Below are 26,748 nucleotides of genomic sequence, written 5' to 3'. Positions count from 1 at the left end.
TGGAGTGGTCCCATCACCCCAGAGGTGCTGGAGGCTGTGGCTGTCTTGAATCTCTCTGAAAATTTAATGAATTTAAATTTGTAAAGACTATGAGACTTTTAAAGTTATGTATGCTGTTTTATAGAGGGTTGTTTTGTTTTATTTTTAAGATTTAAATTATTTGTGTAATTTATGTATTTGAGTGCTCGGTCTTCATGCACACCAAGAGAGGGAATCAGATTCCATGACAGGTGGTTCTGAGCTACCATGTGGGTGCTGGGAATTGAACTCGGGACCTCTGGAAGAGCAGTCGGGTGCTCTTAATTGCTCTTATTTGCATGTAAAGCTGTTTGGGCAGAATAATATATATGAAGTCTCAGCTGCTGTTGCTGCTCATGTCACCTGCTCTGCTTGCAAGAGGAGAGCATGGGGCTGCAGAGCTGCCTTCCAGCTCCAAGAGTCAAGAGAGTGGGCCGCCCCAGTTATTTATGTATTATATTGTGATATTAACATTAACATGTCATCTTGGGAATACATGAGAGAGGAAAGGTTCTAATTTGACACCTCATTTGAGAAAATGTCTCCATAAGACTGGGCTGAAGGCAAGCCTGTAGAACATTTTCTTAATTAGCGATTGATGGCGGAGGGCCCAGCTCATGGTGGGTGGTGCCATCCTTGGGCTGGTGGTTCTGGGTCCTATAAGAAAGCAAGTTGAGGCCAGTAAGCAGCACGCCTCCATGGCCTCTGCATCAGCTCTGCCTCCAGGTTCCCACCCTGCTTGAGTCCCAGTCCTGACTTCCTTTGGTGATGAGCAGCAATGTGGAAATGTAAGCAAACTAAATCCTTTCCTCTGCAGCTTGCTCTTGGTCATGGTGCTTCATCACAACATCGGTCACACTAAGCAGGAGAGCTAGTCGGGCAGCCAGCTGAACAGTTTCACGCTGTCCCCATCATTCTGCTACTTTCAATGACTGAAAACCTAAGGCCTGGGAGTTCTGTGTAGTCACAACATAGAAGGGCGTGTGTCAGTCTATAGCCATAAATATGGATTGCAAGTCCAAGAGTAAACTGTGCACTCTTAACCGCCCAGAGCTCTGAGCTTGTCCTATGTCTAATGTGACTAAGAAACAAACTAAGCTGGGTGGTAGTGACACCTTTGATCCCAGCACTGGAGAGGCAGGGGTCGGGGTGGGGGCAGAGAAAGGTGGATCTCTGTGGGTTTGAAGCCAGCCTGGTCTACAGAGCTAGGTCTAGGACAGGCAAGGGCACACAAATAACCTTGTCAAAAAACCAACCAACTGTGCTGGAGAGATGGCTCAGTGGTTAAGAGCACTGACTGCTCTTCCTAAGGTCCTGAGTTCAGTTCCCAGCACCCACATGGTGGCTCACAATCATCTGTAATGGGATCTGATGCCTTCTTCTGGTGTGTCTGATGACAGCTACAGTGTACTCATATACATAAAATAAATAATTTTTTAAAAAACAAAATCAACCAACAAACAAAAAACCCAGAAAGAAAGAGAGAGAGAAAGAACTTAAATTAGCCTGTCTGCACTATTCCAGAAGTTGATCTCAGGAACCCATGAAAGAAATACCATGTGGGCCAGTTGGAACCATTTTGTTTGCCAAGTTATTGTTCTGGAATGTGGTCTCCAGGGGATATCTTTAGGCGTCAGTCATAGAGGTCCATGGATTTCTGTTCCACCACAGGAGCAGACCAGAGGTTTGGAGAGCAATGTGAAGGGAAGACACGGAACCAGAGCACACCGTCTGTCTGCACTAGGTTTGGGACCCTTCCCAGACAGCCCTGTAGATCCCAGTCAGTCCTAGGCACCAGAGAGCTCTGGAGAGTTTCCAGTAAGATACACAGGGAGCACAAGGTCCCAAGAGGCTCAGGGACTGAATTAGGCACTAATTTTGCTTGGCCTGAGATCCTGACCACTGGCTGCACAAATGAAGTAGGAAATTGCTGATTGTGCTTTTTCTGGTCTACTTCATCAGACCAGGCTGTCAGTGGGGGAGCAGAACATGGATCCCCCAGACTTCCACTAGCTGGGATTTTCACAGATAGGCTAGGAATGAGGACTCTATGGAAAAAAAAATACACTTTTAGATTTAAAAAATATATTTTTTAAATAAAAATTAATTTAATTTTAAATTAATTTAAAATTTTTAAAATTTAATTTAGGTATATGTGTGTTTTGCCTGCCTGTGTGTATGTGCGCCACATGTGTGCAGTGCCTCAGAAGTCCAGAAAAAGTCATCAGATCCCCAGGAACTAGAGTTACAGGTGATTGGGAGCTGCCATGTGGGTGCTAGAAACTGGAGTTCTTTACCATGGAGCTATTTCTCCAGCCCCATCTTCTCAGATTAAGGGGAAAAAAATACCCTCGTGGCTCCTCCAGACTGTTCTGGATATATACTCCAAGGGTGGAGAACAGATACCAAGATCTCCAGCTCTCCACGTGGCTATACCTGAGCCTCACTGTGATGATTACAACAAGCCATGCCCTCTTCTTGGAGGTACCTCTGGCTTCAGATGGAAGGATTTTATAATCAGTTACATGGCTCTTCAGTCTGGCCTGCTCTGAGGGATTCAATTTCCAGGTGGGATTTTTAACATTATCAGATTGTCAGCGTTCATCTTGTCCCTTTCTACCTCCCAGAATTCTCAGGCTTCCAACTCTTTTTGACATCTTTCATAGTTTTGTTCTGGATTTAAATAAGCTCTTCTCCCACCTGAGTAGCTGGACCATGACGTAGGCCATGGCAAGCATCTCCTCTCTTGCCTGAGCGATAGATTTCTAAATTTAAAAATTATTTCTAATTAATTTCCAGAAAGTTCTTCTTCTGATTGCTCTAAATTCCCATAGTCTGTTTGTTTATTTGCTTGTTTAGTTGTTGTTGTTAAGATGCTATTTGATGCTCTTCTGAGTACAGGGCACACTCATTTGTATTTGCTGGTTCCTGAGCTCATAGTACAGAGCCTTAAGGCCCAGTAATACTTTGTCAGTTACAGTAGGTAAACATGCTTCCCAGACTCCCACGCTCAAACAGAGATCACCAGTAAGAATCTCATATCATGTGAGTCTTTGGGAATTGTGTGTGCTTGTTTTATGTGTGCAGGGTATCTGTATGTGTGCTTGTGTGAGAGTACCCATGCTTTTATGTCTCATAGAGGCAAGAGGAGGGTGTCTGGTGCATGCTCTACCACTTTCTGCCTTTGAGACAGGGTTTCTCACTGAATGTGGAGCAATGCTGATGATTGATCCTATGATCCTCCTGTCTCATCCTCACCCACCCTGTGTATGGCAATACTCAACTTTTTACATGAGTCTGAGGATTAAACTTAGGTCTCTATGCTCATCAGGGGCTATTACCCCTGAGCCATCTTCCCAGGTCTGCATCCTCAGTCTTTTACATGTTCAGATTAATAGTGACTGAATTATCTGGGGGCATTATACATCTCTTAGCCCACAAGGGCATATTTTTCTCTAAGAGCAGCATTTATTTAGGGTTTTAAAATGATTTTACAGTTTATAGATCCAGCTTCTGTGTTGGAGCCCTGTGGAGTTCAAGTGGTGGGCCATCAAATCGGATGCATCTTCAAGGGACAGGAATAGCTTTTCAGTTTCCCCAGGACTCTAAGTGATGTGTTTGTAAAATGATAAAGAGATGAAGAGAATATGGTCTAGGGGTGTGTGGTGAGGTACGGGGGCAGGGGAAGGGGATGTCTCAGTGGGCCCATGCCGAGTTATCCCTTCCCCCTGAGGGACCAGCCACATGACGGTGCAGTATAGAATAGAGTTTATTCAGGGCATGGGGAGGGGAGTTAAGAGGGTAGTAGAGGCAGAGAGTAGAGAAGTGGATGCCAACCATGACCATGTAGAGAGAGGGGGAAGGGAATGGGGAAGGAGAGAGGGGAAGGGAGAAGCAAGAGAGCAAGAGAGAGAGGAAGGGGCAAGCAGCCCCTTTTATGTGGGCCAGGCCTACCTGACTGTTGCCAGGTAACTGTGGGGGTGGAGTTTAGACAGAATGCTAACACTAAAGGCCCTGTGAGTACATAGGGAGACTGCTCTAGAGTCAGTTCTGAAATATATCAGTAGAATGAATCACTATTGTTATTATAATTCTGGATCTCTGGGGTCACTTTGCCAATGGTGGAACTTCCATATAACCCAGTTGGGAGGAATAATTTATGTCTTTTCCTCTGTAGATAAAATATAGGCCTCTCAATGCTGTGAGAACAGTTTTATTCGGTTCATGGGAAATTACATTGGTGCATTGACCCAAAACTATCCATGGGACAATTTCAACATCACCTGTGATGATATTTAGCGTGCCAAAGTGGGAAATTGCTCTCACAATCTTGGAAGGGCTCCACAGAGAACTTTGGAGAGTTATGCTGATATGAGGTGACTGCACCACTGCGACATTCCTTCCAGACCTTTCCAGCTGCCTTGTAAGTTTGCTGGTCATGTGAAAAACCTAATTCTGTGTGTAACATCTCGTGGTGCCACGGATGCCAATAGAGTTGGGGCTGGTGGAGCCCCTGTCCATCTAGGAATGGATGAAAGAGTCATTGTATATGTCTGGCATAACCTTGAACCAACAGGGGGGCTAGCTGCCTAACAAGCCAGAACAAAGGGAATTCAGACTCAACCACCCCAAACCATCAAGCCTGTTTGTAACTGTAGTCTACACCTTAGCACACAACTGTGTCACACAATGACAGAAATGTGACTGATGGGTAGGTATGGAGCAGAGAACATACGGACTTAGTTTAACGTCCATCGGTTAAGCTGCAAATAGAGACTACATTAGAGAGTGCTGTAGTAGTTACTTTGACCATTGCTGCACTAAACACCTGGCAAGAAGCAGCTTAGAGGAAGGATTTGAGTTCAACTTCCTAGCAAGGGAAGCATGATGGCTGGTGGGCTAGCCTGGTGTGAGAGATTATAGCTGGTTACGTAGCAGACACAGACAGGAGTGAGAGCCAGGCTATATAACTCACAAGCTTGTCTCTTGTGAGTTATTTCTGCCAGCCAGACCTCATCTCTTAAAGGCTCCATGGCTCCCCCAAACAGTGCCAGTAGCTGGGGACTATCACTCAAGTGCCTTGAGACCCGTCCTCCATGCTGGGTAAGGACTTCCTAGCGTGTCTGCTTTGGAGTTTCCGCTACTTCAGTAACTCACCCATGTTCTCTTTGTAAACCTAATACACTCATTGGTTCCCTGGGTTGAACTTTAGTGGAATCAAACTTTGGTTTGTCGTTAGGACTTCAGTGGGAGGGGGACAGTGTTTATGTCTCCCCAGGGAAGAAGGCAGCCACTCAAAAGCTTTGGGTGAGAGCACGGGACAAGAAGAGCCATAAAAATAGCCGCAACAGCTACCGCTGCCAATCTATAGATAAATCTGGATAAGAACATTCACAAATGCCAGGTCCTGAGAACAGAAAAGTCTGTGTCTCTCCTTATCTGCAGGAATAGATGGCTTCTAAGACCCCAGGGGAGGTAGAAGCCACAGACAATAATGAGTCCTGTGTGTAACGTGCACCACGATAAATTTAATTGATAATGACCACAGAAGAGATCAGAGAGCACCAACAAGGATTACCACTGATAGAGAGTAATTGTAGCACCACGCCACTCAAAACTGGCGGGCTGGTTCTCTCCACCTTTAGCATTTACTGTTTTTAGGCTATGATTGGCCATGGACAGCTAACACCATGGTTAGGGTGCAACTCGGAACCACTAATCTGTAAGCCTTTAAGCAGTGGGTATCACCTGAGGTTTCTATAGACAAACCTGGTTTGTAGGGACAGCTGCCAGACTTCAGACCAGCTCAGAAAGCAACTGTTTAGCAATAGAGTTTTGAGGCTGTGGAAAAAGTTCAGTCAATAAAATTGCTAAGGACCCAAGTTCATACTCCCAGACTCGTATTTGTTAGTATGGTGCCATAGGCTTGTAATCCCAGAACTGGGAGGTAGAGACAGGTGGCTCTCTGGGGCTCACTACCAGCCAGCCTAGCCTAATTGGGGAGCCCATAGTGATTGGCTCAGCACAGTCACGTGCCAACCCCTGTATTCAGGGATGAAGCCTGTTATCAAAGCAGGCTGGAAGGTGTTCCAAACAAAGAGGAGATGAACCTGCCTTTTTCTGTCTGCAAAGATGACAGGTGTTCGTTTCCATTTTAATCTACTAGAGCAACACGCTGCCCCAGTGCAGGGTACCCCTGTCATCTGAACAGTCACTGTACAAGTCCCCTCAGAGTCTTACAGGCTGGTCTAGCATGACTATTGGTTGGAATACTTGGGATACTCATTAAAGAACTAAAGAACCAATCAGTTGTGACCAGTCAACCCCAATCAAATGTCATTCCCACCCCATGTCAGCATTTATCTCTGCTAACTCTGGTCACTTCTTCATCAGTCCCTTACGGATTATAATGATACGTGGAAATATGTAACTGTATGCAAATTGTCAATAAATCAATATCATTAAGCTTTCAAATGGTGTAGAACTTTCATGATGTTGTGAGTTAGAGAGTCTTAGAAATAGCTCCAGGACACAGTTTGGGCAGGATTTGAATAAGGAAGGATTACAAGAAGTCCTGGGGGAGGGGGGGGCGGGTGATGGATCCCTGAAGCTTCAGATGTTTGTGCAGTTTACCCATCTCTGGTATCACTTCTTGAAAAGAAACAGGGTTAAGAGCACTGACTGCCTTTCCAGAGGTCCTGAGTTCAATTCCCAGCAACCACATGGTGGCTCACAACCATCTGTAATGGGATCTGATGCCCTCTTCTGGTGTGTCTGAAGACAGCCACAGTCTACTCAAATACATTAAACAAATACATCTTTAAAAAGGAAAGAAAACCAAATGGGAGGCAGAAGATGCGGCTAGTTGTTACGAGGTAATAATGCCAAGAGAAACAGCCAGCCTTTCTTTAGTGCCGTGGCTCATCCTAAGGGTTCCCTGCCACAGCAACAGTAAATACAAAGTGTATTCAGTTTTAGAGAAAAAGTTCCCATCTGCCTTTTCACCATTTTCTATACAAATTCAGTCCCCATCTTATTCTTTGGTGCCTTTCCCCGTATCGGTTCCCTTTGGACCATGATGCTATGGTAATATACACTTGATGCACTGAACACGTCATATACTTAAAACAATAAACACTTGGATATTTTTAAACATGAGCATTGGAATATGACTTCCCGATGATTTCCAGCCAACTTCATCTCCTTTATATGCACGCTTTAAATTAGTTTTTAAGTTAGTTTACAGTATGGCATCTTATGTATGCATGTCATTATACTGTGTTCTCATTTCTTCCTCTCTGTCCCCTTCTCCCTACATCTGGTTCTTTCTTTCCTGACTTAGTTTCCCCCTCTACCTTCTCACCATGCCTATTCCACCCACCTTTCCATTCCCCCTTTGTCTAGGATTGCTTTCCACTTCTCTCATGGATTGCTTTCTAGTGTCGTGCCCGTCCACATATATAAACACACATATGTGTCTATACATTTTCTATACATTTTCTATACAGGTTTAAGCTTAGGTTCTGCAAATAACAGAAAGTATACACTACTTGCCTATCTCTGTCTGGCCTATTTTGCATAACACGACTTTTCCAGTTGTACCCATGTTCCTACAGATGTCATGTCTTTCGTTTCCCTTTATGGCTGCATCCATTCCACATACCATCGCCTAGGCTGTTCTAGCTTCTTCCTGGCTGTGGTGTCATTCAGCTATACATGTATCTCAGCAGCATTTTTTTTACACTGAGTGTTATGTTTGTGCTCATAGGTATGCAGATGCATATATGTGGAGGGGAGATGTGCATATGAACATGGAGACCAAGAGAACCTTGGGCATCATACCCAGGAATGCCATCTACATCAACTGAAACAGAGTCTTGGAGATCCTCTTGTCCCCATCTTCCCTGCATTGGGATCATAATTGTGTGACACTGTGCCTGGCTTCTTACGTGGACTCTGGAGCTAGAACTCAGGTACTCATGTTTGCAAGGTAAACACATTAGTGGCGGGCCCATCCCCTGCCCTTCCTTCTGTGGTGTGTTGTCTTGGAGTCCTTTGGAACAAGTAGTATAGGAGATCGTTTGTCTGCAGCCCTATTTGCAGGTATTTTTGAGGAGCATTAATACTGATCACCACAGTGGCTACACACGCGTCCAGCCCCATCAGTGGTGAATAGCGCTGCTTCTTTCCCAAACCTCGGCAGTATTTGCTGTCATTTGTTTCTTGCTGCCAACCATTCTGACTAGAGTGAAATGCAATCTCCAGTTAGAGTTAGTGTGCATTTTCCCTGCTGGCTAAGGATGACGAACACCTTTCTTGTACTTATGGCCATGTGTATTTCTTCATTTGATAGCTGTGTGACAGTCCTTAGCATGTTCACTGCCTGGATTTTTTGTTTTTAATTTTTGTAGTTCTTTACCTATCCAGGATATTCATGCCAATAGGCTGTTACTTCATTCTGGTAGTTGTTTCCTTTGCAGTGGATATTCCCTTCCTCCTCCTCCTCTTCCTCCTCCTCCTCCTCTCCCTCCTCTCCCTCCTCATTCTCCTCCTACCCCTCCTCTTCCTCCTTCTACTCCCCCTCTTCCTCCTCCTACTCCTCCTCTTCCCCCTCCTCCTCTACCTCTTCCTCTCCCTCTCCCTCTTCTTCCTCTTCTTCCTCCTCTCCCTCCTTCTCTTCTCTTCCTCCTCCTCCTCTTCCTCCCCCTCCTCTTCCCCCTCCTCCCCTCCTCCTCCTCTTCCCCCTCCTCTCCTCCCCCTCCTCTTCCTCCTCTCCCTCCTTCTCTTTTCCTCCTCCTCTTCCTCTTCCTCCCCCTCCTCTTCCCCCTCCTCCCCCCCCTCCTCTTCTTCCTCTCCCTCCTTCTCTTCTCCTCTTCCTCCTCCTCTTCCTCCTCCTCTTCCTCCTCCTCTCCCTTGTACTCTTCTTCCTTCTCCTCCTCATCTTCTTCCTCTTCTTCCTCCTCCTCCTCCTCCTCCTCCTTATTGTTTTTTTGAGACAGGGTTTCTCAGTGTAGCCTTGGCTGTCTTGGAACTTTCTCTGTAGATCAGCCTGGCCTCAAACTCAGAGACCCACCTGCTTCTGCCTCCCAAGTGCTAAAATTAAAGGCGTGTGCCACTACTGCCCACCTATGGATATGCTTCTTAATTTCATGTGATCTCACCTGTTACTCCTTAGGGTTATTCCTTATGCTCCTGGAGACCTGCCCAGAAAGTTCTGCTTGTGTGTATGTAGTAAAGTGTTTTCTGAGTTCTGGGTCTAATTAAGGTCTTTGATCCATTTTGAATTACTTTTTGTTCAGGGTGAGAGATGTGACACTCTAATTCCATTCTTCTTCACATGGATATCCAGCCTTGTTGTATTTTAATGCCTTTATCAAAACTTAGGGGGCTGGAACTGTGTGGACTTGTTGCTGGGGTTCCCACTGTATTCTATCAGTCTGTGAGTTTGTCTTCAGATGGATACCAGCTGAAGGCTTTAGCATTTGTGTGGTGTCTGAAGACACCTGATCAGTGAATCAAAGCCCTTGGAAAACAGGCTGCTACACAATCACTTCAGGTTTTACTTCAATACCAATCAGCTGCTTGACCTTTCAAGGACACTCCCCTTCTTCAGGCCTCAGTTTCCCCATCCACAAAATGTAGAACTAAAATCTGAATCCTACTTGGAGTGTAAAGTCTTTGGGGAGATGGGACTCCTTAATTGTTTGTTTGTTTGTTTGTTCTGTTTATTTATTTTGCACATCTGTGTTTTGTGGGTGAAAGGGCAGGCTTTTGTCTTGAAATCAGAGGATGACATGAGAGAGAGTCTAATTTTGCCTCCCATTATGTGGGTCCTGGGGTTTGAACTCAGGTCCTTGGACTTAGTGGCAAACACTTTTACCTGCTGAGCCATCTTGCAGGCCCAGTGAGAATTTTTTTTTTTTTTTTTTTTAAGATTTATTTATTTTTTATGTATGTGAGTACTCTTTGCTCTCTTCAGACACCAGAAGAGGGCATTAGATCCCATTATAGATGGTTGTGAGCCACCATGTGGTTGCTGGGAATTGAATTCAGGACCTCTGGAAGAACAGTCAGTTCACTTAACCACTGAGCCAGCCATCTCTCCAGCCCCCAGTGAGAATCTTAAGACATGTTTTCTTTTAAATTCACAGAGTCCCTTGCCCCAGTGTTAATAACTCAGAATCCCAGGCAGCGAGACCCTGACAGGTAAAGTTTGTATATCCCTAGAGACTCTGATCAAACTGTGGGATGCCTGGAACCAGGTGGTCTTTAAGGTTTGCTCACTTGGGCCTTCATTTCATTTTCTTATAGCAGATTAATTTTAGTCTTGGGCTTATCAAGCATTACAAGGAATGTCTCTGCAACCCCATCCCATTCCAACTGGGCTTAAGCCCTTGTCACAAATAGCTTTCTGAGAAACAGTGAAGTTTAGGGGGGAAACACACCACCCTGTTTTTGCCACATTTCCTGTGAACACAGCATTCTCACCTCACATAAGCCATGTTCCAGAGAAACCGGATGCTGCTACCTTCCGATAGAAATGCCCCATGGTGGCTGTGAAATACAAGAGGTGACAGACACAAGATCCAGTGACACTCTGAATCCAAATAGTCTGTGCTTTTCTTGGCTACTGTGGGCCCAGGGTCTGCCCTGTGGTCTAACTCCTCTGGATTGTCCAGAACTACCCAAGGATGCTTGAAGCAGATAGGGTTGCCTGGCCTACACAGGTGCAAGGCTAGGCTTCTTGGGCAGTGTAACCCACTGAGTCTGTGCTGGTCAGCTGGAGACACATTTTCATTTTGCTGCCAAGCGTATGAGCAATTGGTCTGATGTGAACCCAGCTGCAATGTTGCAAGTTTCCCATCTTTTCAGTCTCTTGCAAAATCAACTTTTCTAGGATTGGTGACAGAGGAACTGAAGTAAGTCCAGCAATAAAAACCTGAGGGTTACTGCCTGTTACATCACATACCAGCCTGCTAACAGGTGACAAATTCTAGGCAGGTTCCTCCTAGTCTTCTTTTTAAAAATTAATTAAGTGATTACTTTACATCCCAATTGTAGCTTCCTCTCCTTCCTCTACTCCCAGCCCCCCCTCCCCTCCGCTCTCCTCATCCTCCAGTCTTTCCTTACTCCTCATAAAAGGGGAGGCCTCCTGAGGATATCAACCTGCTTTGGCATATTGAGTTGCAGTAGGACTGGGCGCATCTTCTTCTATAGGCTAGACAGGCAGCTCAGTTAGAGGAAAGGGACCAAACAGAGTCAGAGACATAAAGTCCCACATGAAGACCAAGATGCACATCTGTTACATATGTGCAGAGGACCTAGGTCCATCCCATGCATGCTCTCTGTTTGGTGGTTCAATCTCTGTGAGCCTCTATAGGCCCAGGTTAGTTGATTCTGTAGGTTTTCTTGTAGTGTGGTCCTTGACTTCTCTGTTAGTCCTCTTTTTTTTTTTTTAACTGGGCCTCATCCTCAGGTCGATCTTCAATATGCCTGGCCCAGTTTTAGCTAGGATCCTTCTAAGTCTGTTTACGAAGATTTGGCACATCTTTAATGTCTGACCACTATGGGCTGCTTCTAATGTTTCCTCCTTTCTACCCACTTATTCCTTATTCTCCTCAGCTCTTAACTATCCTGGTCCTTGCTTGGGTCAAAATTAAGCCCTGTATTTACTCATTGTTACAATCAACCCTATAGTTTGAATAGTTGTTATTTATTAGAATGTTTTTTTTTCCTTTAAACATCTTCTATGGTTTGAATATGGTGGTCCTCCTGAATCTCCTGTTGGAGTCTAATCTCCATCTTCAGGGCACAATCTGCATGATGAATATTGGAGGGTTTTAAAGAAGAAAAGAGAGGGGCTGGTGAGATGACTCAATGGTTAAGGACACTGACTGCTCTTACAGAGGACCAGGGTTTGATTCCCAGCACCCACATAGCAGCTTACAACCATTTGTAATTCCAGTTCTCGGGGACCAGACCCTCCCTTCTGACCTTCATGGGCACCAGGCATGCATGTGTTGTACATACATGCAGATATAACGCACATACACTTGCAACCAATTAAGCCAACCCTTTCCCCATGGGGGCCTGGTGTGCAATGCTCACAAACAGTAGCCTCCTTGATATGGAGCTGATGGCCTACATGGGTATCCCTAAGAAACCTTGGAGACAATTTTCCAGCAGTTATCCAAGTCCCTGATCTCAATGTTGTCCCCAGTCCAGGCTCCAGACAGGTCTGTGTGGTGCCTTTGGGAAGCCCTGGGGCACAGTGGCCAGAGTTCACATTGGTCAAGTCATCATGTCTATCCTCACCAAACTGCAGAATAAAAAACATGTGATTGAGGCTCTGCATAGAGCCGAGTTCAAGTTCCCTCCCGCCAGAAGACCCTCATCTCAGAGAAGTGGGGCTTCGCCAAGTTAATGCAAATGAGTTAGAAGACATGGTTGCTGAGAAGTGGCTTGTTCCTGGGGTCAAATATATCACCAATTTCAGTCCCCTGGACAAGTGGTGGGCCCTGAATTCCTGAGGGCTTTTACAGTGTTCTTCTCTGTACCTGACCAAATCATGTTAGGTAATAAATCTCACATCCAGTCAGAAAGATAAAACCTCATACTCACAAAACAAAAGTATATCTAAATTTTTAAACAAATGAAGAGAAGGGAGTATACAAGAGACAGGCACGTGCCCTTCCTGTCTCGTGCCATATGGTGATGCCCCAAGGTGCCTTGGGGCTATTTACCAGATGTGATGCCTGCCTTTCAACCATAACTGTAATCCAAACAAACCACTTTGTCTTATAATTTTCCACGAGCAGTGACGCTGTACTGGGATATTATGTTATTAGCAACAGAAAATGGATTAAAGTAAGTGGAACACAGCAGCTCAGACAGACATGATCTATGAAAGATGTGTGGGGAGTTAGCTTCTCAGGACGTGTCAGCATCGAGGCTCTGGGCTCCTTGAGCTTTGCCAACGTCTGGCAAAACCTACAGCTGGCTTTCCTGTAAGACTCACTAAAATCTTTAGAAGGCTAATGGGCCTGAGGTCTTTTCAGGGGTGGAAACAGACTCAGTGTTCCCCAACTTTGGCCTCTTTCCTGGGGTCCTGGCATAAAGTACCCTCCAAAAAATCCAACCGTTTCTTTGTTGAGGTGTCCAGCAGTTTTAAATCATCTGCTCAGAACACAGGGATGAAAGAGACTCCAATCAACCCCCTTTATCATATTAGGAAAGAATCTGAGCTCCCAGGGAGTCCTAGGAAGGCAGAGGGCTGTGGAAGGTGAGGGACTGATAAGAAATTAAAACTCAGAAGTGCACACTCATTGAAATCAGCAAAACTGCAGGATCTCCATGGCACAGGGCAACAGCAGGAGAGCCAAGAGGAGTCCTGGTGAGGGGCCAGTCTTTAGGTTGCAGCAGAAGCCAGAGGCCTCAAACCAGACCAATGCCTCATTGCAATGAATATTAGCAAGGAAAGCTGTTTGGGCAAAACAGTATACTGTGTATACACCATGACACACCACAGCTTCCATGAAGTTTTTTGTTTGTTTGTTTTCTTTTCTGGGGGTGGATGTTTCAAGGACTGAGGGCAGATATGCAGGGATGGGGAGATGAGTGGGATTGGGATGCATGATGTGAAATGTACAAAGAACCAATAAAAAGTTTTAAAAAACTTTAGTCAGACTAATATTTACAAAGCCCATCCCCTCTTTAAAAAAAAAAATCAGCAAATATTAAGAAACTTCCTGCTTCGATGTCTTCATTGTTGCATCTCACTGGTTTGAGAGGGGTGTGGTAACAATTTCCAGAGACCAGGGCTCTTAAACAATAGAAGACACAAGTCTGCTCACAGCCCTGGGCTCTGGGTTTCTGAGCCTTCCTCTTGGTTTGCAGAGAACCTCCTTCTCCTCTCATCTTCACACTTTCCTCTGAATTGAATGTCTTTTTATGAGGACACCCATCCTAATGACCTGTTTAACAAAATTGCCTCTGTTCAGACTCTGTCTTCAAATAAGGCACATTCTGATGTGTTCCTGGTCAGGACTCTTGCATACATTGAATTTTTGTTGGCGGTGAGAGAACATACATAATGCTGAACACATGAGAGGCATGGAAATTCATTTATAACTTAACACAGGGGAGAAATTTACTGATATTTGCCTATGCTTCTCCCCCCAACCCCCGCTGTAGACTCATCTGAAGAAAACTAAGGTTTAACCCCCCTGCCCCCAGCTTTAGGAAGCTTGACATTTCTTCTTTCTCTTAGGGAAAGGTCTTTTTATTTGTGTCCCTCCCCCTTTAAAATTATTATTATTATTATTATTATTATTATTATTATTATTATTATTATTGTTATTATTGTGTGTGTGTGTTTTGCAAGCACATATGCCTGTGCATCACACCTGTGCCTGGTGCCCTCAGAGGTCTGAAGAAGACATCAGATTCCCTTCGACTGGAGTTATAGATAACTGTGAACCAAAATGTGGGGGCTGGGGTTTGAACTCAGGTCTTCTGAAAAGCAGTCAGTGCTCTTAACCACTAAGCTATCACTGCAGTCTCTGTCTTCCCTCTAGAAAGTCATAGGAAAGACTATTCTAAACTGAAGTAGAACTTTCTGGAAATGAACCAGCCAGACCTTCTGGAAGATGTATACCTTGAATGGATGAGCTATACTTTCCAAGAAAGTCAAGAAAAGAAAGACATTTGTTTGGAGAATCAAGAGGCTTTGCTTTGTCTGGGTGTGATAGGGAATGTATTCCCTGAGTGGAAGGGACAGGTGAGAAACAGGGCTGGAGGAAGGGGAACACTTGCCTATGTGTCAGAGTCGCTTCACATGAGTCTGCTCTTAGGACTGGCCTGGTGTGTTCCGACATCTTTGGCTTTGCTTTCTGGCCTCATTTTCCTCATTCTGTAAACAATGAGCAAAGACATTTCAAAGAGAGACATTTGTGCCCCCCTCCCCCTTTAGCTATTTGGCTTTTTGGTTTTTTTTTTGTTTGTTTTTTTGAGACAGGGGTTCTCTGGGGAACTAGCTCTGTAGACCAGGCTGGCCTCGAACTTAGACCCCCCTGCCTCGGCCTCCCAAGTGCTGGGATTAAAGGTGTATGCCATCATGCCCAGGTGGCTATCTGACTCTTAGAAAATATACCTAAGGAAGAGGGATTTCTCCAGGTATCTCATGCTGGGAGTAGAAGAGGCTAAAGCCTGGTGCCAGCCAGAGAAGGAACGTGTCTTCAGGAAAAGGTTTCACAATGTCCTGACAATGTGTTAGGTCATCTCGCAGAGAGACTGGAGCTAAGACAGTGGCAAGTGGAGCCATATCATGACCAGGATTGCATATCTCTGGCATGCTAAAGCAAAACCTCATTTCAGGACCCTAAACATAGACCCCAGGAGGTCATCGAATGCCCTTGTTTCTCTCCCCAATGTGGCCACCTTGAATAAATCTCCATTTTCTGCAGTTCTTGATTACTCGCCTCTTAATAAACCTTTTAAAGATAAATTGCCTAATTTGTCACTGTGCAGGTCCAGGCTTTGACCCCAAGAAGTCTGCTAACAACCTCAGGGCAGAGCCTCTGAGTGTGTCCACAAGACACCCAGCCACTCAGCAAGAGCTCCTACCAGTGGCTCCTACCCCTCTCCAGTTGGTGGACCATTGGAACAAGCCTGGGTCATAAGACATGAATAGAAGCAATCCGTGTGGCTTCTGAGGTGTCCCTCGGGGAGAAAGTCACAAAGCCTGGCACTCCTCTGTCCTCAGCTGCTGTGGGTCAGAACAGGTGCAGGAAGGAGGCTGATCAGCTGGAAATGCAAATCAGGCAGGCACCCTGGCCTGGGAGGTGAAAGACAGGGAGGCACACTGTCATGGAAGGACTTCAGCACACAGCCACTTCCCCATCCTGTGCCTTCACCCCTGGGTTGGCACTTGCAAAAGAAATGAGGCACTAACTGCTTAGAGTCATTTCATTGCAGTAAGTTAGTTTGCTCCCAGTTCTTAATCTAACAAGTGGGGACTGAAGTTGAACTCCGTGTCTGGGAGAAATTCAAATCCATTGCATATGCCAATGAAGAATCATACATGTGCTTCCTACTTTATTGTGTTTATTGTTATTATTATTAAAACAGTCTTTCTGTCTCCGTCTCTTTTTCTTCCTGTGTCTGTCTTTCTATCTCTATCTGTCTCTGTTTCTGTCTCTGTCTCTTTGTCTATCTCTGCTTCTCTGTCTGTCTGTAGTCCTAGCTGTCCTGGAACCCACTATGTAGACCAGGGTGGCCTTCAATTCACAGAAAGCAACTTGTCCCTACCTCCCCAGGGCTAGGATTAACAGCATGCACCATCATGCCCAGCTGCTTCCTGCTTTAAAATCTATTATAATCAATTTTATTTTTAGACCAATAAGAGCCAGAAATTCTAAGTGGATTTTATTTTAGAGGGATGATTCTGATTCTTTTTTTTTTTCCTTTTGATTAGTGCATGAAAATTTTTCTGGAACAGGAAAGAGAATACTCCATGCTTAAGAAAATAATGCATTATAGAAACCTTGAAGATGAATCAAGGCCTAAAATTTAAGAATGGTTAAAAATGGCATGTGCTGGCTTGCTTCTCTTAAATTTTCTTTAACAAATGAGGCTGTAAGGTGGTTTTCTGAGGTGGCATTTGGTGTTGTGAATGTAAGCACATCATTTGTTGTCTTTGACATTTTTGCCTGAGATGGCTTTAGGAACACATGTCTCCACTGGCAATTTTGGTTTTATCAGCGATGGTGAAGTTTCTGGACCCCGTCATGATTTTCTTTCTCATTACCCTTTCTGTTTTGCATTCCTGTCTGGGGGCCAGTGGAGTGTGAAGGCCCTACACGCCTCACTGTGTCTGGGAGTAAACCAGGCCTGCAAGAGTGCACATTGTCTCCCTGACTAGCTAAGGGCCGGCAGGAAGTTGAAGGTGAGGTGTGTCAGCCTCAGGCAGGATTGTCTAGCAGGTTGCACTTGTGTGAAACTGGTCAGAACCAGAACAAAGCTGAAAATTGAGAAGGTGGCTGGAGTTCAGACCAGAGTACAGGAGGTGACAGACATAAAGGAATTCCACTTCTTGGGAAGAATTTTTGTCTTCATCTGATGCCATTAATGTTGTAATAATCTTACTTAATTTTTTCTAAATGTCACTAGAAAATTGAGCAAGCAAAATACTTAGGAAGTCTTAAAGATTAAATTAGACAAAACTAATTTATAATAAAATTAGTGTTTTGATGCCTGCTTAAGCAGACATATGTTTGGCTTACTAGAGCTATCGGAAGCTAGAGCTCAATGGTGAAGAAGTACTTACGTAGTAGACACAAAGCTATGTGTTCTTCAGCCCTGGGGGAAGAAAAGGAAAATAAAAAGAGAAAGAGAAAGAAAACAACAAAAAAACCCAATAGAAAATCAAGATGGCCACAGCAAAGCACGAGACAGACATGTTTTCCAAATACATTTCTTTTTATAAGAGATAGAAAAAGTCATTCCATGCCCAGCTGAACAAGTTTAAGGAAAATCTGAACAATCTGAAAATATCTCAGACAATAGAAAATAACTCTGACAAGACACCTACAGAGGCAGCTACTGCAGAACTGCTTGAAAGAGCCCAGAGTGAGCTGATGCGACCTTCTTCTACAAAGTAAAAAGGAGAAAAGAAAAGCCGCTAACCAGGTAAGCTCCCTGGGCTCCAAACAACTTCAGTGCACCGTGAATGTCTTCAAGAATCCTCGCACATCAGGAAGATGTTGAGAACAGAGCTGTTGCAGATGACCAGCAGGGGCCTGTTGACACAGTCTCAGAGAAAGCTTGAATTACTGCAAAATTCTCTGGGCAAATCAGGATCTCAGTGTAAAATGCCACCTCAGAGAAACCAAGTCAGACCCAGCTGAGTCACAGCACTGCCACAGGGAAATTTATTTAAAAAAAAAAAAAAAAAAAAAAGACCTGAGAAAATTGTTAAAGAAGGTATTCATCTATTGATATATAGAGAGGTGTTTTTTTCTAGAATACATAGGAAGGCAGGTGAGATGAAGCACCAGGTGGAGAAATGAAAGTTGTGCCTCTCAGTACTATATATACCACAGGATTTGCTGTGTCTAAAGTCAATATACTGATGAAGGGTGGACAGTCAGGTAAATGACCACACAGCACTTAATATGAATATTTAATGTATGGATTCCTGACCCCCCAACCCTCCAAGACATTTCTACATGGAATTCAGATGCAGTATGCCGCTATGAGTAAAGCAGAGTCCCTGACCAGCATCACCCGCTCTCCTCCATGTTCTCAGGCTAACACTGTCAGGAGGGCAGTGCTGCCAATCAACTCTCCACCAAATTGTGGTGGAAGAATGGAGACAATGAAGGCTGCGGCTCCTGCTCCTTAGACTCCAGAAATAACTCAGTAACGTCAAAGGTGATGCCTGTGTATTTATACAAGGCTTTGTTATTTTGTTTTAGAGGTTTTGTTTGTTTGTTATCTGGGCCATGCCTAAGTCTTGTATGGAATTTACAAGTGACTTTATATGCAAAAGATATAGAAACTACTTTCAGAGAGCTAAAAACATATACAGGATCATGTAATTAGAAACGGGCAAAATTCCAAAACAGTGCAACCCCACATCAGAATGTACACCTGAACTGTCAATGCTTGAGAGAAGTGGTTCTCAACCTTCCTATTGCTGCGACCCTTAATACCTCATGCTGTGGTGACCCCCAGCCATTAAAGTTATTTTATTGTTACTTCATAACTGTAATCTTGCTACGGTTATGAATTGTAATGTAAACACTTGACATGCGACCCACAGGTAGAGAACCATTGCTCTAAGGCCCATGAAGGACTTTATATCTATATTATGAAATCACTGGTGTGGCATACAGCAGGGATCTTCCCAAGTGAAACTTGATGGACATGCTACTCTGGTTCTCCAGAAATATGATCACATTCTTGTGTTGACAGAATACCTGCTTTAACAAACAATATCAGCATCCTTAGCCATTCCTCTAACTACCCACAAAAGAGGAAGACAATAAATAGAAGAGATGTTCTAGGACTATCACATAGGTGCGCCGTTTGTGTGTGTGTGTGTGCACATGCCTATATGCACAGAGAGAGAGAGGGAGAGGGAGAGAGGGAAGGAGGAGTGAGTGTAAGTGAGCTGCAGGCTACTTTTTCATAATGCCCTTCTTAGAGATAGAACCTAAGCATATCTCCCTGTAACCACCATTTCATAGGGAAGAGAGTCTCAGTAAACTGATGCTGTGGGGAATGCTCTGGACTGTCCTAGTTTTTTGTTTATCTGTTTGTTTGTTTGTTTTTAATGTTGCTGCGATAAAACACTCTAACCAAAGTTATCTTAGGGGAGGATGAGAGTATTTCAGCTCGCACATTGCGGGACATCATGGAGAGAAGTCAGGGCATGAACCTGAGGCAGGAACCTGGAGGCAGGAACCTGGAGGAATGCTGCTTCCTGGCTTGCTCTCTGGCTTTCTCATAGACTCATGCTTAGCTAGCTTTTTAATACTTCCAGGACTACTTGTCCTGAGGAATGGTGCCGCCCACAGTGGGCTGGGCCCTCCCACACCTATTAACAATAAAGACAAGCCCTCACAGACAAGATCACAGACCAGCTTGATAAAGATGACTCAATTAAGACTCTCTTTTTTCCCAAGTGAGACTATACTGTCAAGTTGGCACTTACTGCTAACTAGGACATGGCCCGATTGAAGGCTCAGTGTCTGGTGCTGTTGAAGATCCCTCAGTATTAGCTGCATTATATGGCTTTCTTCTTCCATGGTGGCCACTTATCCTTGTATAGTCTCTCCGACCCAGTCTGTAGGTTACAATTATCACAAGCTTTTTATTCCTCAGTGAGTTCTCCACGCAGTTCCAATTCCTATAGCTTCCTCATGTCCCCCTCTTTTTTTTTTTTTTTTTTGCATTTTTATCCTTCAGTGAAAATTTAACCAATATAGAACAAAATTTATGCTAAATTCTTTCTATGGTTTCTGATTTCCTGACTAGAATCTATCTCATACAGTATTATAAATGGTAAACATAGTTATCAAGGAGGAAAAAAATAAGTGCTATAAATATAGGAAAGCAACAAGTTGTATGTTTTAAACATGATCAAAGAAAACCTACCAGAACTTGATCCAAAAGAGCACGTGAACTGGTAGGACTTGAGAGCATCATGTCAGGTGAGATAAGGCAGAATAGGAAAGACAGATGCCTCGTATTGCCTCTCACACGTGGAGTCCACTTTTAAAAAGAGAGAGAGGGAAGTACAAGACACTCTGGGAAGAGAAGGGGATTAGAAAGGGTACAGTGGGGTAAATATGACCACGGCACATTGTATACACATATGAACTATAATGAAACCTACTATTTTGTGTAATACTATATACTAATGAAAATAACAAAATGTATCAGGTGAGAAATGTATAGTATAAAGGTCTTGAAAAAGGAATACATAAAAGCTGCAGGACATTCAAAGTCTATAATAGAATACAGTATTTTTTTGGTATGGTCAATACACAATTAGAAAATACAATATAAAAAATCCCCTTGATTTCTAGCAATAAGGAGAACATGTGTGAGAGGAGAGAGGGAGAGAGAGAAAGAGAGAGAGAGAGAGAGAGAGAGAGAGAGAGAGAGAAAGAGAGAGAGAAAGAGAGAGAGAAAGAGAAAAAGAGAGAGAGAGAAACATTTAACAACCATAGTATAGCAATTATCACAGCAGGAGAAACAAGAAACTCCTATTCAAATTGAGCCTTTAAATTAAAAGTTTAAAGAACAAGAAGTTAGCCAACAAAATAGGTAGAAAATTTTTCTCTCACAATATCATTGGTGTTCAAGTTAATTTTGTAAAACAGCCCTAAGTCTTATAAAGTTTTCACCTTCCTCAAGGAAATAAGTGAAGGAAAACCCATTAATTTTAAAGTAAGAAGTTATTAAAGGAAAGCAAGTGTGAACGGCAATTGGGTTCATATGCTAAAATGCAAATTAGGAAACCTAGAAACTAGAATATAAGATCAGAGGATGAGCTCTAGAGAGACACTGTCAGAAAGAGATGTAGTGAGTTATTTCTGAGGAATTCACTGGAAATAAGGCACAGGGAGGCAAAGATATACAAATATGAATATGCAGTATTAAGAGCTGGGGAGAATAAGCCACAAATATATATTTTATGAGTTCCTAAAGACCATCAAAGAACCAATAAGGAGAAAGAAACGAAACAAGAGTGGCTAAAAATCTTAAATGAAGAAACATTTTTAGCTTAAAAGTATATCCTAAATCCCTTTCATGTTAATTAAATATAAATGGGATCCATTTCTAAGCCCAAGAGAAAGAGGAAGTTTAAAAGTTACCAAAGGAAAAATGTTAGATTTCTGACAAAAAAGAGATATTACCAACAGCAAACTTCTCATGTAGTGAAAGAAACTGAAAGATGAAGTAAAAGGAAAAGTGTTGGCTTAGGACCCCCAAGACCAAGTTCTCAACACAAAGGAGATTTATTTGCCTTAGAGGGACAGAGGGCAGGGAGAAGGGACAAAGACAGGAGATAGAGGATGAGGGAGAAGGGGAAAGGAACAAAGGAGCCGGAGGAGGAATTGCCTCGGAGAGACGGCACATAGAAAAATGGCGGTGTATAAAGGTACAAAGGGAATCCATGTTGGGATGAGGTATTTAATTTTGATTGGGCATGTTAATTAGGTGACCCGCAGGGGGCTTTTGATTGCTGGACTTCAATACTTAGATTGCTGGACCTTGGTAATCAGCTTCAGGCAGAAGAAGTGGCCAAATAAGAGAATAGACCTTGGTGACTAGCTTTAGGAATGTAATCTAATGGTGTTTAGCAAGACAGAAGGACTAGGAAGAAGGGCAAGGCTTGCCATGCTTGCCATGCTTGTGCTGGCCAGAGTCCCTTCAGTAAGTAGTTAAAGATGCTAACTTCGAGCCAGACATGGTAAACATATCCAGAAAGTCAGCTCTTGGGAGGCAGAAGTCTCATTCATGAATTCAAGGCCAGCCTGGTCTATAGAACAAGTTCCAGAACAGCCAGAGGTACACAGAAAAAGCCTGTCCTGAAAAACAAACACACATAATAAAATAAAAATTAAGCACAATGATCAAAAGAACAGAAATGCAATTTACAGCATCAATCCTAGTAGGAAAATGAGTAAAACATCCTGAAAACAGTTCCAACAAAGAATAGGCAAGAATTAAAAACAAAAAACAAAAAAATGAACAAACAAATAAACCAAGGGAAAAAGGGTAACGGGAAGCCCCAACCTGGGCAGTGGGAGCTGCTGGGCTGGTGCTCAGAAGAGTTGCTTCTGCAAAAGCTATGTAGTTACACACTGGTTTGAGGAACTGTGGCCATCAGGGTGAATAGGTGTTTCCAGGAACAGTAAGCAGACAGGAAGTCACATGGGAAGTAAACAGGAAGTCATAGGAAATGAGTAAAATAAAGCAAAAAAAAAAAAGACATACAGACTTCTCATGGTGTCCCTGATGACAGAGCCAAGGTGGGATCATTGCAAAGCAGAGTGTAACAGTGTAACACTGAAAAGACAATGATTCTTGACCATCTTGCTGGTCCAGCACTCTTCAGTGAATTGTTACTTTGGCCTTGCTCATGTGACAAAGAAACACCAGCAGAAGTTATAGTAAGCATAGTAAAAACCCTTCATTAGAGGGCTTCTTGGTTTCTCCAAACTTGGTATCACTTAGCTGTATTTCTAACCATCTATTTGTAGTCACAGAAAAGCCTCGTGACCAGTAAAACCCTGGAACTCCAACTCCCCAAGTACGCAGGAATTATGTCACCATGATAGGATATTGTGGGATGTAAAATGATAACTGTGGGGACTGGAGAGATGGCTCACTGGTTAAGAGCACTGCCTGCTCTTCTAGAGGACTTGAGTTCAATTCCCAGAACCCAGTGGTGGCTCACAACCATCATAACTCGTGTTCCAGAGAATCTGTTGGCCTCTCAAGCCACAAGGCACACAAATGGTACACAGACATATGTGCAGGCAAAACACTCATACATATAAAGATAAAATCAAGAAAAGACAAATATGCTAACTAGTGCCAATACATGGACAGGCTTATGCAAAATAAGTAAATAAAAGAAGACAAACCAGAACACATCTTACATGTACCTCACGTACTACAATGTAGATATACTTGAATGATTGGTAGTAAAATTGAAGTAATGTAAGTTAAGTTGGAAGAATAGTTATTATGCTTTGCGCTCCTTCATATAAAGTTTCATAGACCTGATTTCTTTTTAATATAAGAAAATGTATTCATTTGATTATTCAGAACTGCTCCTTTCCCCATCCCAGTGTTCTCTTTAATTTGTTTCTTCTTAACAAACGAAATAATGTTTTTTTCTGACCCACCCACAAGTTTTTAAACAGTTCTTGCTTTTACAGCTGCTGATTCTAATATTAGCTGGCTAAGGGAAGTTCACCCTCCCAACTAATTCGAAATAAAAATAAAATCAAGAAGTACAATTAAAAAGAATTTACTCTGATCGTTGTGACCACCCATCATGCTATGCATGGTTTCCACCCTGGTTTGAGCTAGCACCACTGCCTGAGTTGGTCCTGCTGTGAAGAGGAGGAGGTGGGGGGAGAGGAAGGCGTTTGGTGTGGCAAGGATGAAGCCAAAAGTCCTCCCAGGAAAACATTCCCTCTGAAGGCACACTCCTGGGCAGAGCAGATCCAGGAAGCTCTTCTCTCTATACTCATCAAACTCTTGGAGATAGTATCTCGTGGGTCTGTTTTTTATTTTTGTTGTTTTTCCAGTGCTATGGTTCAAGTCCAGGGCCTTGCACACAAGAGGCAGGTGTCCCACCCACTCATACACAGGGACCTCTTGGGCTGAGTAGGGGGAAGAGCCAAAGATGGATGAACCGTGACGACCTCAACTGTCACTGACCTTTAAGTCATCTCATAGATAGATGTTCTTGCAGACAGGGCCTCACTGCAAGCCAGGTCAGCCCTCACTGCAGAGTTACAGACTCTGTGCTTACTTTGAGATGATCTCAGTAATTGGCTCTGTAGCCCAGGCTGGCTCTGGACTTGAATCCTCTTCCCTCAGTCTTCTGAGTAACCAGGATTACAGGCCTGCACCACTGGGCCAGTTGATCATTACTTCATGTTGCACTGTAATCAATGTGGCATTTTATAAAAAGATAAGGGGAGAGAGAATTATGTTTGGTGGGTGTGTAGTTAGGTGTGGGGGAAGGGGATGCCTCTGCAGGCCCGTACTGAGGCATCCCTTCCTCCTGAGAGACCAGCCACATGGTATAGTATAAAATAGAGTTTATTCAGGACATGGGGAGGGGAGTTGAGAGGGTAGTAGAGACAGAGAAAGGCAGAGAGTAGAGGAATAGAGGCCGGCCACAATGGGGAGAGAGCAGGAGAAAGGGGACAGAGCAGGATCAGGAGAGCAAGAGCGTGAGGAGGGGGCAGGCAGCCCCTTTTACAGTGAGTTAGGCACACCTGGCTGTTGCCAGGTAACTGTAGGGCGGAGCCTAGACAAAATGCCTACAGTTTATTGGTATTTTTAAGCTTACCCTGGCCATTGCCCTCCACCCACGTCCCTGTTCCTTTTAATATTGCCTGTACTGTAGTTGCCGACTGAAAACTCTGCGGTCTTTAGAACTCTGATTTCTAAGCTGTCCTCTGCTGCAGAGTCTGCTTCCCAGTTGGATTAGCGTTAGCACCTCCCACTCTGGCGCTTTCTTTGGCATTTTCTGTTGGCCCTCACCATCCATTATTACTTTTTTCTTCTGCTTGTATGAACAAAACTCTTAAGATCCATGGGCTCAGGAAAGCACATCTTTTGCTTGTTCATGTCCTGAAGGAGAAACAGACACAACACTGTATGATTCATGTCTGGTACCCGGCAAGTTCCAAGGGAAATTACCCTTTCACCCAAGGGAATGAAATCAAGCCCTTTCCAAGCCTCTATCCTCATCAGAGATAGACGGCTGACAGAGGTGGGGAAAATTCTAGAGTGAAAGGTTTCCAGCTGCAGACATTTTACAGGCCCGGCGGGATGACTTGGCTGTTGCTGTGGTGGTGGAGAGATAGAAAGTCTCACTGTCACTGTCAACTTTGAGTTCAGCTGGAAGCAGGTGGGGAACTCAGACTGATGGGGACACGGGTGATGTTGTGGGAATATGACCGTTCCTCTGAATGCCCACTGTGGTGTTTTGAATGAAGAATGTCCTCTGTAGGCTTATGTGTTCGAATACTTGGTCTCCAGTTGGTGGCACGCTAGGGAGGTTTAGGGGGTATGGCCTTGCTGGAGAGAGTGTGTAACAGGGATTTTGGGGTTTCCCACCTCCAGTTTGCTCTCTCTGCTTCATGGTTATGACAGACGACGTGAGAGCTCAGCTTCCTGCTCCCGCTGCGTGCTTGCCGCTTGCTCTTGTCTTCCTCCGTAATGGATTCTTATCCCTCGGGAACCAGAAGCCAAAATAAACTCTTTCATAAGTCACTTTGTGGTGTTTTACCACAGCTATAGAAAAGTAAATATTCTACCCACTATTGCCTGACCTCAACTTTAGACAGAATCGGCTCAGCCAAGCTCCCCGCACACCTCAGAGTGGAACAGGCCATCTCTAGCTAGGTGAGAATTTTGGGAGAATCAGAAAGCGTGGAGTTCCCATGCTCTGGTCCTTGAAGGCTCTGATACACTAAGTCACCTTTATTTACTTCTCAAGGCCTCTAGGGAGTCATAAAAGCAACTGTGGCAATATGCTACCATCTGGGGAGGCATCAGGAGGGTAGGGGTGGGAGGTAGGAGGCAGCTCTGAAGGGTAATGTCACATGAACTGCAAAATCATAGGGGTTTAAATACCAGATCTGTTGGTTATGCACTGGAAAACTCTGGAAATCACTTATTAAATGTCATTTTCCGCTACTGTAAAATGGGAATTTTACCCAAAAGATCTGAATGCCCAAGGTATATTTAGGTCTTCAAAAAATGTTTCTTTTTCTTTCTTTCTTTTTTTTTTCATAAAAGTGACTTTTGAGTCTTTGACTTCTCATGCATGTTTTCTTTCCTGGTAATAAAATGACAAAATCATCGCTCACTGAGAAGTGGTGGTGTGTGGACTACCTGATACTGTTTACATGTTCACGCTGAGAGGAGAAGGTGGAGGTCTGTTTGTTTGCTTTACCTTCTCAGAACAAGGAGGATATTAGGGTTATGGAAGGATTGGAAGGGGACAGTGGAGGGCAAATTCATTCATTCATTCATTCATTCATTCACACATACACTCACTCACACACAAACATTCTGTGTGCACAAGTGCTTGTGTAAGTATGTGCCTGTGAAAGCCAGAAGTCAACCCTTGAGTTTACTATTTCTTTAAGTTTTTGAGATTATAACATGATTATATAATTTCCCCTTCCCCCTTTTCTTTCTAATCCCTCTCATGTGCTTTCCACTTTCTCTCAAATCCCTGGCTGATTGTCTTTAACTTCACAAACACACACACACACACACACACACACACACACACACACACACACACCATATGCCTAAATACATAATGCATACCTAAATATATAAATACAATGTATAATGTTACTCGTGTTCTTGTTTTATGGGCTATTTGGTGCTGGACAAGCAACTGGTGTGCTCTTCTCTGGGGAAGACCATTTCTTTCACTCACAATATTGT

At 43.7% G+C, this 26,748-nt stretch overlaps 1 pseudogene; it reads left to right on the top strand.

Moving 5' to 3' along the window:
- Positions 1-12,071: 12,071 nt before the first annotated feature.
- On the top strand, positions 12,072-12,195 carry LOC117717475 (small nucleolar RNA SNORA70; annotated as a pseudogene).
- The last annotated feature ends 14,553 nt before the right edge of the window (positions 12,196-26,748 follow it).

The sequence above is a fragment of the Arvicanthis niloticus genome, chromosome 11 (assembly GCF_011762505.2).
Source record: "Arvicanthis niloticus isolate mArvNil1 chromosome 11, mArvNil1.pat.X, whole genome shotgun sequence".
NCBI classification, from domain to species: Eukaryota; Metazoa; Chordata; class Mammalia; order Rodentia; family Muridae; genus Arvicanthis; species Arvicanthis niloticus.
This window is presented reverse-complemented; position numbering and strand designations above follow the sequence as displayed.